This window comes from Melanerpes formicivorus, unplaced genomic scaffold (assembly GCF_026170545.1).
Source record: "Melanerpes formicivorus ecotype bairdi unplaced genomic scaffold, bMelFor1.0.p_v2 SCAF_6, whole genome shotgun sequence".
Lineage (NCBI taxonomy): Eukaryota > Metazoa > Chordata > Aves > Piciformes > Picidae > Melanerpes > Melanerpes formicivorus.
In genome coordinates, this window is record NW_027142358.1 from 24,471,598 (window position 1) to 24,486,325 (window position 14,728).

Genomic DNA, 14,728 nt, shown 5'->3' on the forward strand with positions numbered 1-14,728 from the left:
AAATTTGTTCTACCCTGATTCACAGGAGACTGCTGTACAATGTATTTATGCCCTATTCTAAGAGATTTGGACCCAGCCAGTAAATCTGTTTTCTTTTGATTTTAGCATCACCAGAAACAAACACTTTGAAATCAGATCTTAGAAGATATTAGGTTTTCCAAACTAGTAAGATTTTTAAGATTAGTCCTTGTCTGTGCATTCAATAGCTTTTTGTTCTTGGTTGGTTCTGGTTTGTTTTATTTATTAGAATAAACCTTTATTAGAATAAACCAAACCAGGTTGGAAGAGACCTTCAAGATCATCGTGTCCAACCCATCAACCAATCCAACCCACTCAAACAGCTAACCCATGGCACCAAGCACCCTGTCAAGTCTCCTTCTGAACACCTTCAATGACGGCGACTCCACCACCTCCCTGGGCAGCCCATTCCATAGCGCAATCACTCTTTCTGTGTAGAACTTCTTCCTAACATCCAACCTGAACCTCCCCTGGCGCAGCCTGAGACTGTGTCCTCTTGTTCTGGTACTGGGTGCCTGGGAGAAGAGACCATCATCCGCCTGTCTACAACCTCCCTTCAGGTAGTTGTATAGAGTGATAAGGTCACCCCTGAGTTTCCTCTTCTCCAGGCTGAGCAACCCCAGCTCCCTCAGCCTCTCCTCAGAGGGCTTGTGTTCCAAACCCCTCACCAACTTTGTTGCTCTTCTCTGGACTCGTTCCAGCAAGTCAACATCCTTCCTAAACTGAGGGGCCCAGAACTGGACACAGTACTCAAGGTGTGGCCTAACCAGTGCAGTATACAGGGGCAGAATGACCTCCCTGCTCCTGCTGGCCACACTGTTCCTGATGCAGGCCAGGATGCCATTGGCCCTCTTGGCTGCCTGAGCACACTGCAGGCTCATGTTCAGCCTACCATCAACCAGTACCCCCAGGTCCCTCTCTGCCTGGCTGCTCTCCAGCCACTCTGACCCCAGCCTGTAGCACTGCATGGGGTTGTTGTGGCCAATGTGCAGAACCTGGCACTTGGATGTGTTAAATCTCATGCCACTGGATTCTGCCAATCTGTCCAGCCTGTTGAGGTCCCTCTGCAGAGCCTCTCTACCCTCCAGCAGATCAACTCTTGCCCCCAGCTTGGTGTCGTCAGCAAATTTACTGATTTACAAATTTAAGATATGAAAGCCTAAATCTAAACCATTCCAATAAATACCTGTCCAACAGTTGAACCTACATAGATGGCCCTTAATTTGGAGAATAGGTGGCATCTTAGGTGTGCTTAAGGAACTGCAATATTCCAATAGTCTGCCAAAACATCACTAATTATCTGATGACCATAAACCAGAGATTGCTGAGAAACTTTACATCACACAGAAGTATTTGAAACATGGAATGAAAATGTAAATAAATAGAACACAGGTCTTGCAAGTCTGAGAAAAATTTCAAAGACTGTGGAAGTTACCACTAAGAAATCAGAAAGTATATCATCAAGAAAACACTGAAAACAGCTCTGTGAAAAAGAAAAAATGGAAAGATTATGGGGAAGAAGAAGAATGGTATGAGAAAAAATAGACAAGGCATTGTGGCAAATTTGTGAGGCTGAAAATGGATCCCCTGTCTTTGTGACGTACTACATTACATGACATGCTTACTATGTTGCTGATTGTGTGCTTTTTGCCACCTGCAGAAGCAGTATAATCTGTTATGGGGCTGGTGCAGCCTAGTCTTTACTATTTGGGTTTGTCAACTCCATCCCTGGATTTCATTCATGGGTTTCTAGTCTAGAGGTCTAGAGCACAAGTCTTATGAGAAGTGGCTGAGGGAATGAGGTTTGTTCAGCTTGGAGAAAAGCAAGCTCAGGAGAGAGCTTCTCACTCTCTACAATTACATGAAAGGGGGCTGTAGTGAGGTGAGGGGTGGTCTCATCCCAAATAACAAGGCGCAGGACAAGAGGAAACAGCCTCAAGCTGTGCCAGGGAAGGTTCAGGTTGGACATTAGGAAAATTTTGTTCACTGAAAGGGTTATCAAGCCAGTAACAGCCTGCCCAGGGAAGTGGTGCAGTTACCACCACATTAAAAGGCATTTAGATGTGATGCTGAGGGACATGGTTTAGTGGGGGATTTGACAGTGTTAGGCTAATGGTTGGACTCAGTGATCTTAATGGTCCTTTTCAACCTGAATAATTAATTCTATGATATTATATACTAAGTAAATGCAGTGTAAATGGGTGTTTAGGAAAGCTTTGAGAAGTTTGTTGGAGATACAGGTGTTATTTGAGACTAGTGATTTTACATTGGAAACATTGACACTTTTATTATGAATATTACTATGATTTATTGCCACTATGTCTGTGAGCTCTAGATGTCTCAAGATCTTGTTTCCTTAGGCAGCAGAAGTTTATAGTGGAAAGATAGTCTTTACTACAGTCTTTACTCCACATTTGGAATGGGCTGCCCAGGGAGGTGGTGGAATCAGCATCACTGGAGGTGTTTAAGAAGAGACTGGATGGGGCACTTGGTGCCATAGTTTAGTTGATTAGATAGTGTTGGGTGAGAGGTTGGACTCGATGATCTTGAAGGTCTTTTCCAACCTGGTCTGGTCTATTCTATTCTATTCTATTCTATTCTATTCTATTCTATTCTATTCTATTCTATTCTATTCTATTCTATTCTATTCTATTCTAGCAAAGGAGATGCTATAGAGTGTCACATATAACACTGTATATTGAGTTCAGCTCTTTTAAAAAGCAAACAAAAACCGGCGCACACAAAAAAATCCCATAGAAATTCCCTCCCAACAACACTCCAAACTCAAAAAGAAAGAGAGTGCAAAAATCAGAAAAAGTAAGATATTAAAGAGTGGATGACAACATTTCAAAGAAAAAATAATTCACGTCTCTACAGTTTTGTTAGCTATTAGAAAAACTGAAAAGATGCAAGTTTCTCTGCTTAAGCTCAGATGACATGAAAAGCAATGAATAATTTATATCTGGCAGAAAAGGTGTTTCTAATCTTATTAGCAATTGAAATACTTCTTTGGTGATCATAACTTATTTACAAGTACAGCAGTGCAGCAACAGCAAAGATGTATACATGCAAAACATGGGGGGGTTTGTATTTTATTTTTTTTTTACAAAACAGGTGGAAAAAATATCTCCAGACAGCCTGTTTTGTTTTCTTCTTCTCACACCTGGAAAGGTAAAATATTTAACTGTAGTGCATATATAAGAAAGTCTAAGAAAAGTAAATTCACTATTCAGCGGTATGGATGAAAAAAAAAAAAGAAAGAAGAAGAATGCAATCTATTCATCCTTCCTTTCAAACATTCAAAGGAAAAAAATAATCTTACTGATTTTCCTCAGCTTTAAATTTTGGTTTTCTTGACTATGTGCTGTCACTTCTGTTAAAAAACCTGCCAATCCTGTAATATCCCCCACTGACTTCAATCAAGCAAATGGGATTGAGAAGCCACACAGAACAAGATTTTACCTGACATTCATGAAGAAGACTTTATTCAGTTTAACATCATGGATCCACATTTCTTGTCCTTTGATCAGCTATTACAGATTACTTTGAAAACCAAAACCAGGTTGCAAATAATAAGCAATCAAGTGAAAATGAGAACTTCCTAACATCACTGCAGTGCAGCCAACCCTGTACAGCAGCAGAGTTACCGCAGACTGCTCAGTGCTCCAGTGCTCTCTTGAAGTAGTTATTGCCATTCACTTCTGTTATTAAAATACCAGCAACAGACTTCAAACATTTTAAATGTATTTCACACTCAGTTAAGAGCCTGGTGATTTAGTTAATGTTTTAAAGACCATTAAAGGTTCCTAGTTTTTCTCTTCAGTGCCTCAGTTTTACAGATATCAAGTGGCTTTAGACTGTTTAAGCACTTAGAGCTTTCAAGAAAGAAATACTAATTAAAATACATCTAACAAAAGTATCTTGGTTTGGCTCATAAGCAGGTCCTTTTCTTATAGTGCCATAAATCTAGCCTAAAAGCATGTTGAACACACAAAAGCTTTGACTGCTCAGAATTTAATCAGAGAGTGGTCTTCTCACAGAGGGCTTGCTAAATGCATCTGACATTTTAATTTCTAATTTTTCTCACTGCATTACCATTAGACTGGTTTTGAAGAAGGACAATTATCCTGTAAAATTTCCTGCCAAGTGTATAAAAAATATTTAGTTTTTGTTGCTTTGGGGTTTTGTTTGTTTGGGGGTTTTGTTTTGACACTCTAAAATTTTTAGTCTATAATGGATTTATCTGCTTCATAGCAGAAAAGCTTTGACTCAGAATTGTGCTATAACAGGGGGAAATGGGAGGAAACTTCATCATAATGTGTAAATACAGAGAGATCCAAATCAAGCATGTACACAAATTTCCACCCATCCCTAGCTTTAGTTCATTACATGCCATGAAAGGTTGGTGCAGGGGAAGTAATATCAGAAGGGACTTTTTTCTCAGATATGAAGTGCCGCTTCTCATGTATACCAAGATGTCCACTAAAGATGGATGGACTGTTGAAGACATTCCTAGTGTTAATTTTCTTTCCTTTCCAAATTGTCATTAAAAAAACAAATGTAGTTTCCCCTCTATATATATATATGTATAATTATAGGGTATCTTTTCAACATCATCATGGAACAGGTCATCCTGAGTTCAATAACACAACACTTACAGGATGGCCAAGGGATCAGGCCTAGCCAGCATGGATTTAGGAAGGGCAGGTCCTGCCTGACCAACCTGATCTCCTTCTATGATCAGGTGACCCGCCTGGTGGATGTGGGGAGGCCTGTTGATGTAGTCTACCTGGACCTCAGCAAGGCCTTTGACACCGTCCCCCATAGCAAACTGCTGGCCAAGCTGTCAGCCCATGGCTTGGACGGGAGCACACTGCGATGGGTTAGGAACTGGCTGGAGGGCCGAGCCCAGAGAGTGGTGGTGAATGGTGCCACATCCAGCTGGCAACCAGTCACTAGTGGTGTGCCCCAAGGATCAGTGCTGGGCCCTGTGCTTTTTAACATCTTTATTGATGATCTGGATGAGGGCATTGAGTCCATCATCAGTAAATTTGCTGACGACACCAAGCTGGGGGCAAGAGTTGATCTGCTGGAGGGTAGAGAGGCTCTGCAGAGAGACCTGGACAGGCTGGACAGATGGGCAGAATCCAACGGCATGAGATTTAACACATCCAAATGCCGGGTTCTGCACATTGGCCACAACAACCCCATGCAGTGCTACAGGCTGGGGTCAGAGTGGCTAGAGAGCAGCCAGGCAGAGAGGGATCTGGGGGTGCTGGTTGATGGTAGGCTTAACATGAGCCTGCAGTGTGCCCAGGCAGCCAAGAGGGCCAATGGCATCCTGGCCTGCATCAAGAACAGTGTGGCCAGCAGGAGCAGGGAGGTCATTCTGCCCCTGTACATTGCACTGGTTAGGCCACACCTCGAGTACTGTGTCCAGTTCTGGGCCCCTCAGTTTAGGAAGGATGTTGACTTGCTGGAACGAGTCCAGAGAAGAGCAACAAAGTTGGTGAGGGGTTTGGAACACAAGCCCTATGAGGAGAGGCTGAGGGAGCTGGGGCTGCTTAGCCTGGAGAAGAGGAGACTTAGGGGTGACCTTATCACTCTCTACAACTACCTGAAGGGAGGTTGTAGACAGGCTGATGATGGTCTCTTCTCCCAGGCACCCAGTACCAGAACAAGAGGACACAGTCTCAAGCTGCGCCAGGGGAGGTTCAGGTTGGATGTTAGGAAGAAGTTCTATACAGAAAGAGTGATTGCGCTATGGAACGGGTTGCCCGGGGAGGTGGTGGAGTCGCCGTCATTGAAGGTGTTCAGAAGGAGACTTGACAGGGTGCTTGGTGCCATGGGTTAGCTGTTTGGGTGGGTTGGATTGGTTGATGGGTTGGACACGATGATCTTGAAGGTCTCTTCCAACCTGGTTTGGTTTATTCTAATAAAGGTTTATTCTATTCTAACAGGCCTTTAGCATGTAAAGCTGAAGACTGCTGTACCTGTATTGCATGAGAGTGACACACAGGGGTCAAATCAATGTAGAATAGAATAGAATAGAATAGAATAGAATAGAATAGAATAGAATAGAATAGAATAGACCAGACCAGTATTTCAGAACAGAATGAAGCATCCCATATTTACCATTTGACTGAAATCACAGTACAAAATACCACATTACATCCAGTTTGCAATCAGGTACCTGTGGCACTGAACAGCAATGTAACCCCATCCACTCTGACGACTGCTTTGCTGTCATGGAATATGTACAGTGAGGATATAGCAACAAAGCTTTATGGCCATACTATGTATGGAAACTTTGGAGACATGAAACTAAACCAAACATTTATAGCCTAATTACAATTTGCCTGGAATTTCTTTCATGGAATAGCACTGACTAAAAGCAATAAAGAAGTAGAGCCTAAAACTGGATGCATGTTTACTGGGAAAAACTCTTTGTAAAAATACACATATTTTCAGTTGGATTTAATACCTAGACATGTGAAATAACAGCATTCTTTGTGTGTTTAAATGTATCTTGGTGCTCAGTTAATAACAGGCAATAGCAAAACAGTCTTCCTGCTCGTCTCCCATGGAAAAATTCTTCTTAGATACTGCATTTTGCAAATTAATACATATTATCTATTTATTCTTTTTATTCTTATTTTTAGGCATTATTAATGCTAATTTTAAAAAACTTTTGCTTCTCAGCTTAAAATAATACCTTCCTTTGAAGCAGTTTCATTTCAGTATCAGAATTTGAAAACTGAAGCTTTAAAACACTATCTAATGTTGCCAGAAAAGACCAGTTGCTTTACCTGTATCTATACAACCATTTGAAAAATATACTCCCCCTGCTGAAAGCAGGTAGCTAACAAGCAGAACAGAAACACATTTTGTCATGAATAATTCTGTTTCAAAATGAAAACACATTGCTCTTTCTACTTCTCATTTTTCCCTTGTAATTTCAGCTAATACAGCTCCTCATCACCATGTCTTTCACTTGTGTAATAACTTCTCCTAATAATTCTTAACTATAATTATATTTTATCACAAGATAATGTTAACACAAGGAAAGCAACCTCCTGTAATAACCATTTCCAAAAATGACAGTTGTAAGCTTTAAGGATACTCAACTGCATACTTTATTTTCAGTGAAATGAATGAGATTTAAACCTCCTAAACATGGACTGATTTAAAACATGCATAAAAATCATCCCTAAACTGGAGCACACTGCAATTCAAAGCGTGTACTGACTCTAGCCAGTGAGCAGGTTAAACAGCACAGCAACATAGTTTAATGTCAGCTTGGCAACTCAGGGACATTATTCAAACATTCCCACAGATCTGCTGTTCAGGAAGATCCCTGTGCCCACTGCATCCTGCAGCTCAAGGAGGTGCCTTGACCCTTCTCCCTCTCTGCAGCTGACCTCTGCAGGGAAGCATGGACCTAGTATTTCACACAGAGATTTGCCTATGAGGCATCCTATGTGTTTCTTAAAAGCACAATTCCTTTGGTCAGAAGACAGTGCTATTTCTCCTGGTAATACGGATTTGTAGTAATTCTTGTGATCCATAGCATCTATTACTGATTTAATCCATACTGTGACATCATACCTTCCAGAAACATGACTAGCAAGCAAGAATTCAACCAATACTAAAAACAGGGCAAGATGCTAACATTCAAATAAAATAATACTATTTATACTTAAGAGAAACAGTTCAATATTTAGCAAAATAATTGTAAGTAGTAGTTATTCTTTTTAGCAGCAGTTATTCTTTTTGTAGAAAAATAATTCAAATATGAGATAAAGAGACTCCTGAAGGAGTCTGTCTTTTTTTTTCCAGGGGCATGTCATGTATTAAAAACCAAGCATTCCCACCAAAAAAATAAATATAGCTCTTCAAAAAATAGTTTCTAAATTCTCCAGTCAAACAACAAGAGAAAAAAAGAAAAACAAATAAATTTTTTAAAAGGCAAGGAAAAAAAGCACTACTCCATCTGCTCCTTTAACATGTTTGGGTTTTTGGTTTTTATTTTCTCTCTTTTAACAGACTAGAGTCAAAGCTGAATTTGCCAAATATGCTCACTGTGAAGTGTGAACTCTTATGGTCAGAAGTACATCATTCTCACCATTACAAAAGGACGTTTGCACTTAAAGTAAGGAAAGAAATGATCTCATAGCATCAGGGGTCATAATCTGGATGTTCCTGTGACCTCTGAGTCCTATGGTAAGAGCAGGGTGAAAGAGCACTGAAGACCCAGACTGAATTGCAGCACAGCAGTTTTCACTATTGCCTCAATTCCCCTGCAGGGCATGTGCATGGCTGCATGTTAAGTGTTTAAAAGACTGATAGTTTTTATGAACTGCCAAAATTCAGAAGTTCCTGCAAGACCCAGGACATGTGAAGAACCTCAGTTCATTTGCTTCTAAACTTCTAAACATGTCCCAAACAATTTGGTTATTTTTTGTTGTCTGGCCGTTCTTCTAAAGCTTCCCATATTTCTCTGCCAGCAAGACCTCTCAGCAGTATCCCCATTTGTAGCCACAGTGCTAGGTCCCAAACTCTTGTCAGTTTGATTCCTTGGATTTGGCTCCTCTGGTAGGTGGTCCCATTTGCAGACAGGTTTTACACTACCTTTTGCAGGAAAATATCCCATCTCCATGTATTTCACACCTACAAGGACCTTAGATAAACATTTTAGGATCCTAGAACAGCTCAGGTTGGAAGGGGTAAAGAAAAACTATGTGGTCCAATCCTGCATTGTAAAGGCTCCCTAGGTGAGATTATCTTATACCCAGACAGTTTCCCTTCCATCCAGCAATCAGCACATGCAGTGGGCACAGACTGGCCCTCAATAAGCCACCCTGACACACGTAGGTGCTTCACTCACGAGTTCAAGCTTGAACTCCAAGCAAGCTGCCTCTGCCCAGAATTCAAGACCCCTGTCCCAATAATACACCTTAATGTCCTGTAGAACTGCAGAGTCTGTTCTGATTGAATCAGCATTTTTGAAGTTTTTTAGTCAAATTAACATATTCCCTGAACTTTTCATTAGGCTACAAATCAAGCTCTCCTTGCTGCCTAATGACAGCTGCTGCTTCTGTTTCTACTGAATTCCTCTGGTACAGTGCTTTGGCTCTGCTTCAAGCCCATAATCCCTGGTCTCATTACTTTTTGGACTGGGATCATCTCTGGCTCACAGTGTCATCATCACTGTGAGCCTGAGATCGTCACCACTTACACCTCATTTTTCTCTTGCCTAAGGCAGCTGCTGTTCTGTTCTTGTTAGTGATACAATTTTCTACCTTGGGGATTTTATTCACCTCTTGTTCACTTTCTTGTAGTAGGGGAGTAATAAAGCATCTTCTTTGTCCTTTTCAGCAGCCTTGTTTCTTGAATCCTTCAGACATCTTCCAGTCGGTGCACATGGGATGAGAAGTTCTGAAATGATGGTGTATGTCCTCCCTCATCCCTGTCTTTCTTTTGTCATCTATTATTTTTATTGACTTATTTATATATCCAGTTCAATGTTGTGTGTTGGATAAATTCGTTTACCTATGGATACAACTGAAACCATTTGGGAGGTGTCTGAGTATTACCATGATAGATATACAGCTGTACAAGGTTTGAGGCTCTGCCTACAGATCAAAGGGAAGAAGCCTCACAAATAAGAGAGAGTTTGGCTCTTTCTGCAGAATGTCTGAAGACTTCTGTTTACAACATCCCACTCCATCACTGGTGGCATTCCTCCTTTGAAGGCTCTTATTAGATCATAATGGGAGAACTCAGTTTCTCCCTTTGCCACTTCAGGAGTTTCAGTTTTATGATGAAAATAGATCCTCATATTTAGGGTTCCTGAAAACTAACAATTCCTACTACTGCTCTTCAACCTGTCCCTGAATTAGACACTTTGCAGATAATTGCTCTATTTTTGACAGTCTCCTGCTATGTATACAAATTGTTATCAATGAAAGTGTATTTTTATCTGGATATTGAGATTTCTGGGCAAATGAGCAGATAGCTGGGACATACTAATTCATGGATGTGAGATCATGCAAATCACAGTTTTTATACCAGTCCAATACAGAAATTATAAAATGCATACTCACTAAGGTAAAGTTAATTTATTTAAATTAAATTAATTAATTAAATCATATCCTAGGCAGCATTGAGAAGAGCGTGGCCAGCAGGGCAAGAGAGGTGATTCTTCCTCTTTGCTCTTACAAAATCCCACTTCGAATACTGAATCCAATTCTGGTGTCCCCATCATAAGAAGGACACCGAGCTGCTAGAGCAAGTCCAGAGGAGGGCCACAAAGATGATCTAAGGGCTGAAACACTTCTATTACGGGGATATTGTTCAACCTAGAGAAGAGAAGACTGTAGGTGGACCTTACAGGCATCCTACAGGAAGGATGGAAAGGGATTTTTAGAAGGATGTCTAGCAATAGGACAAGGGGAAATGGTTTTAGACTGAGGAAAAGTAGTTTAGACTGGATCTTAGGAAGTTCATCAATATGAGAGTATTGAGATTCTAGAATAGGTTGCTCAGTGAGGTTGTGGATGCCTCCTCCCTGAGGGTGTTCAAGGCTATTTTGGATGAGGCCTTGAGCAGCTGAGTCTGTCCATGGCAGGAAGGTTGGAGTAGATGATCTTTAAGGTCCTTCCAACCTCAGCCATTCTATGATTCTGTGATTTTATGATACTTAATGGGATATTAAGTTTACTTGCATGTTGGAAAACTTTACCTCCAAAGTTAAGTAAAAAGAATACACACTTTATTGAATATGTTCAGAGTTTTGTTTTAAACCTTATCCAGTTAATGGACAATTCTATAATATTTGAAAGCTAGATGAAATAAACTACATGAAATTACTGAACTGCTTTGCTTTGATATCTTGTCATCTTATGGTTGCAAAATCCATTTTAAAAAGGCTGCTGATTACACTCAGAAACATTATCTCCTTCACATCAGGAAGCATCATTATATCCCAATGACATCTTCCCACACCAATCTGCTAATTACAAGAAAAACAGCAAGACTGAAATATTTCTCTAGTATCTGCATAAATCCCCAATTGTAATCTACATGAGAATGAGACAGTAAAAAGTCATCTGATAACCTTTCATACATCTCTTAGGCCACCAATAGGATTTCATACTAATAACCACTTAAACATTTTAAAACTGCTTCTGAAATCTCCTACCCCTTCTGCAATCAATCAACTACCACTAAGCAGTGATTGCTGTAGCCTTACATAGCTAATTATTTTCCATTTGCAGAAAACCACAATTTGTTATGAACTTATTAATACTGCTAAAACGAACATTTCTCTACATTAATTCTATCTCAGAAAACAAATAAGCAAGCAAAACGCAACACTCTCCCTAGCAGATAGATACACTCACTAACTCTAATCTAGTAATTTTATTGCAATAGTTGCCTTCAGTAATTAGCAATACAACCAGTCTTACTATTGGTCAGTAAGGCAGCATGCCACTAGAGGCTGTTAGCCACATTGAGTAGTTACCACGAGAATGTAAATTAGCACAAACAGGAAGTAACGGCATGCATTGAGATATCACAACATTTCCTTATGGGCAAAAGGCAGATTTTCCTGACTTTGTTCTAATTAAATACTGTCTCAACTAGTGGATTCAGTAAGGTCACCCTCATTGTGCCTAGCCAATAGGCTTTGCTCTAGCAAAAGGTTGTGAAAGCAGCAGGCTTCATCTCTGACTTACCCCCTATTTTTTTCATTCCAGATCATGAACTGTGAATCACACAGGATACACTGACAGACATATCGACTCTGGATTTATACTGAATTTGAGTTCTGAATTCATCATCATTGGGTACAGACCAGGAAAAAACACACATTTTTGTCCCAAATATGCATGTGCACACAATGGCAAAACAAAAAGGGATGAACTAGTACAAGAGACAAGACTGAGGAATAAGCTCATTACAATGGAGTATGAGGAGGCGAGGGGAACAAGGAGAGAGTATGAGGCAGCAAGAGAAGATAAAGGCAATTACTTCTGGACTCATCATCCAGAGACAGCTAGAAGAGTATTTATGGCAAGACACAGGAAGCTAAAGAAAATGGCAATGAGGAAGTTAAGAAGGGAAGGTACCAAAAGGGAGTCATAAACACCAGAACTATGGGGCAAGTTGTCTTGGCAGAGATAATATCTGTCACCAGAAGCTTTTGAGGAGATGGATCATAAGATGTGGTCACTTAAATAAAGTTAAAGTAAATCAATGTGGATCCCTAAGGCATCAGAGATCAATGTGACTGTTATTCAGAAGGGGAAACTGAACTGATTCCCAGGAGAACAGATCCAGGGCAGTTTTACCAAGACAAAGTCCAAAAGCTTTGCTATTTAAGTATACCCTGGAAATAGATTTGAATAAAATGTTCTGAGAAAACTAAAGACACTTGGTCTGGGGTGCTAGGGAAAGCAAGCACAAACTGAGGTACCTGTGGAAGGATCCTGTCAAGGATCTGTTTCCTTCTAGTGTTATGGTTGATAATGACACCAATGGTTTACATGAATGCTAAAATCTTTCAGCTGCAAATGAAAGCAAACTGTGACTGCCAGAACTATAATGTGAGATGAAATCTGCAGAACTTGAAGAAGGTATTTCGACCACCAGTTTTCTAGGATTTTTTTTCCCCCACCAGTTTGGGAGTAAACATTCAGTTCCAGTTTGTTTTTTATTTAGCTGTAGTGAAAAAACATCTTTTAAGAAGGGGATGGGACCTGTGTGTGGTGTGATGGAAAGAGACAGAAAAATTAATACCATTTTTGGACTGAAAAAAATCTCAAAGAGACAATACTAAATATTTCTTTGTGTTTGTGGTATGAAAGCGCCATAAAAGTGAGGTTAAGTGAAACAAATGAGCATGTGCTGTTGACAAAAGAAATTGATCACCTAGAGCTAGTATAGCATTGGTTTAGTTTAAATTACTAAGAAAATGACATACCTAGATAGACTCTAATTCTTAGGTCATTGACACTGACAGGATACCCCTGCTGAACAAAAGATTGTGAAAACCAATTTGATTTTTCACTAGATGTGATACAACTGGCATCCTATCTCTGGAGCCCAGGGAATGGAGCACAGGCTCCAGTGACGTATGAGTTTAGATACAGTAGCACACAGTTCTCATTATCTACCACTTGTAGGTAAAAAAACTTTAATGACAAAAGAACAGTGATCCTGATTCTTGATACTTCACTCTCAAATTGCAGAACAGTAAAAAGAAAGTGAAAATGCTGTGCTGTGCAACTAAACTACAGAGCTACAAAGTCTATATTGATGTAATCTGTGGCTGAAGAAATGAAGTATTAGCAGCAGCATGTACGGATAGAGAATGGTAAAGCAGAAAGCAACAGGATTTAGAGTTTCAAAGCGTGCTATGATTCTGTGAACATCATCCATGGTTTCAAAGAGTAATTTCATTCGGGGTTCACCTGAGAGGCTGGGCATTGCCCCTGCAGAAGAAAGTGCATTTATGAATACTTAAGACATATTTTTCTGCTTCCAGAGGGAAGGAGATAAGGGATGAATGTCATCTTGCCTTAAGTGGAAAAGGACTGAGTAAGTGGACTTTCATTGTACAACTGCAGCTGGGGGGATTTACAAACTAGAATACCTCTACAATGCGCTTCCAAAACTGACTGAACACCCCTGGAAAGCTACTCAATAGACCAGCTCCCTGTGTTTGGAACTGCACTTTATAACAACTTGTAAAGAATTTTGATTATTAAGAATCGACTGGAATGAAACCCTGATAAATGTATTATATTTCTGCTGTTACCTAAGTATTACAACTTGACAGAGTAAGACTTTGTCATGGTGAACAGGTTCCACTGCGACACTGTCCTTACTACAAATATATTAACTTTCCTGATTTTTCCAAAATATTGAAGATGGTATGATGAAAGTGCCTAAATATTTCCTTGAAGTTTTGGCTTGCAATATTTTATATTAATATCTCTTGACATTCTTTACAGTCAGGATAAAAAAAAAAACCAAAAATCATAACCCCAATCTGGAGCTGCAGCCTAATAATTCTTCCACAGAGGAACTCTAATGTCTCTTTGCTTAGATCCAATGTGGCACTCAAAGTACTTTCAAGATTATATATATATATACATATATGCACAATATACATCAAGATAAAAAAATACACCTGTTTAAATTAATTTCTTGTGAAACAATATTATCTTTAAATATTTCAATTTGGGGAGCATTTCAGTTGGTTCAAAGGAAGTCAAGACATGATTTAACATTGGCCTGCATGTTTATCATGTAAGCACTACTGCAGAGATTCATCTTTAACTTCTGAATGCCTGTTAGAATTTGAATTATTGCACAGTTTCTTCTACAGTTCCTGGTATCAAACAGTTGTTGATGGGCTATATTTGGAATGCTCTTACTGTATTATTTCAAGATGATTCAACTGTCAATTTTTATATTATCAAAGTGCTAAGCTTTATTGCATGTTTGTTAAACAGAGTCTCTTCCAGCAGCACTTCTTAAAAAGCTGTCTCTCACTTTTATACATTCTTAGATTAATTTGCTAGTGGAGTAATAATCAATGCTATTTTTCATGTTGTTGTGATTAAAACTATTATAAAATAGTGTTGACTTAAAGAGCTGTCAAATTACTGAGTCCATAGCTGGTCAGAATATAGATTGG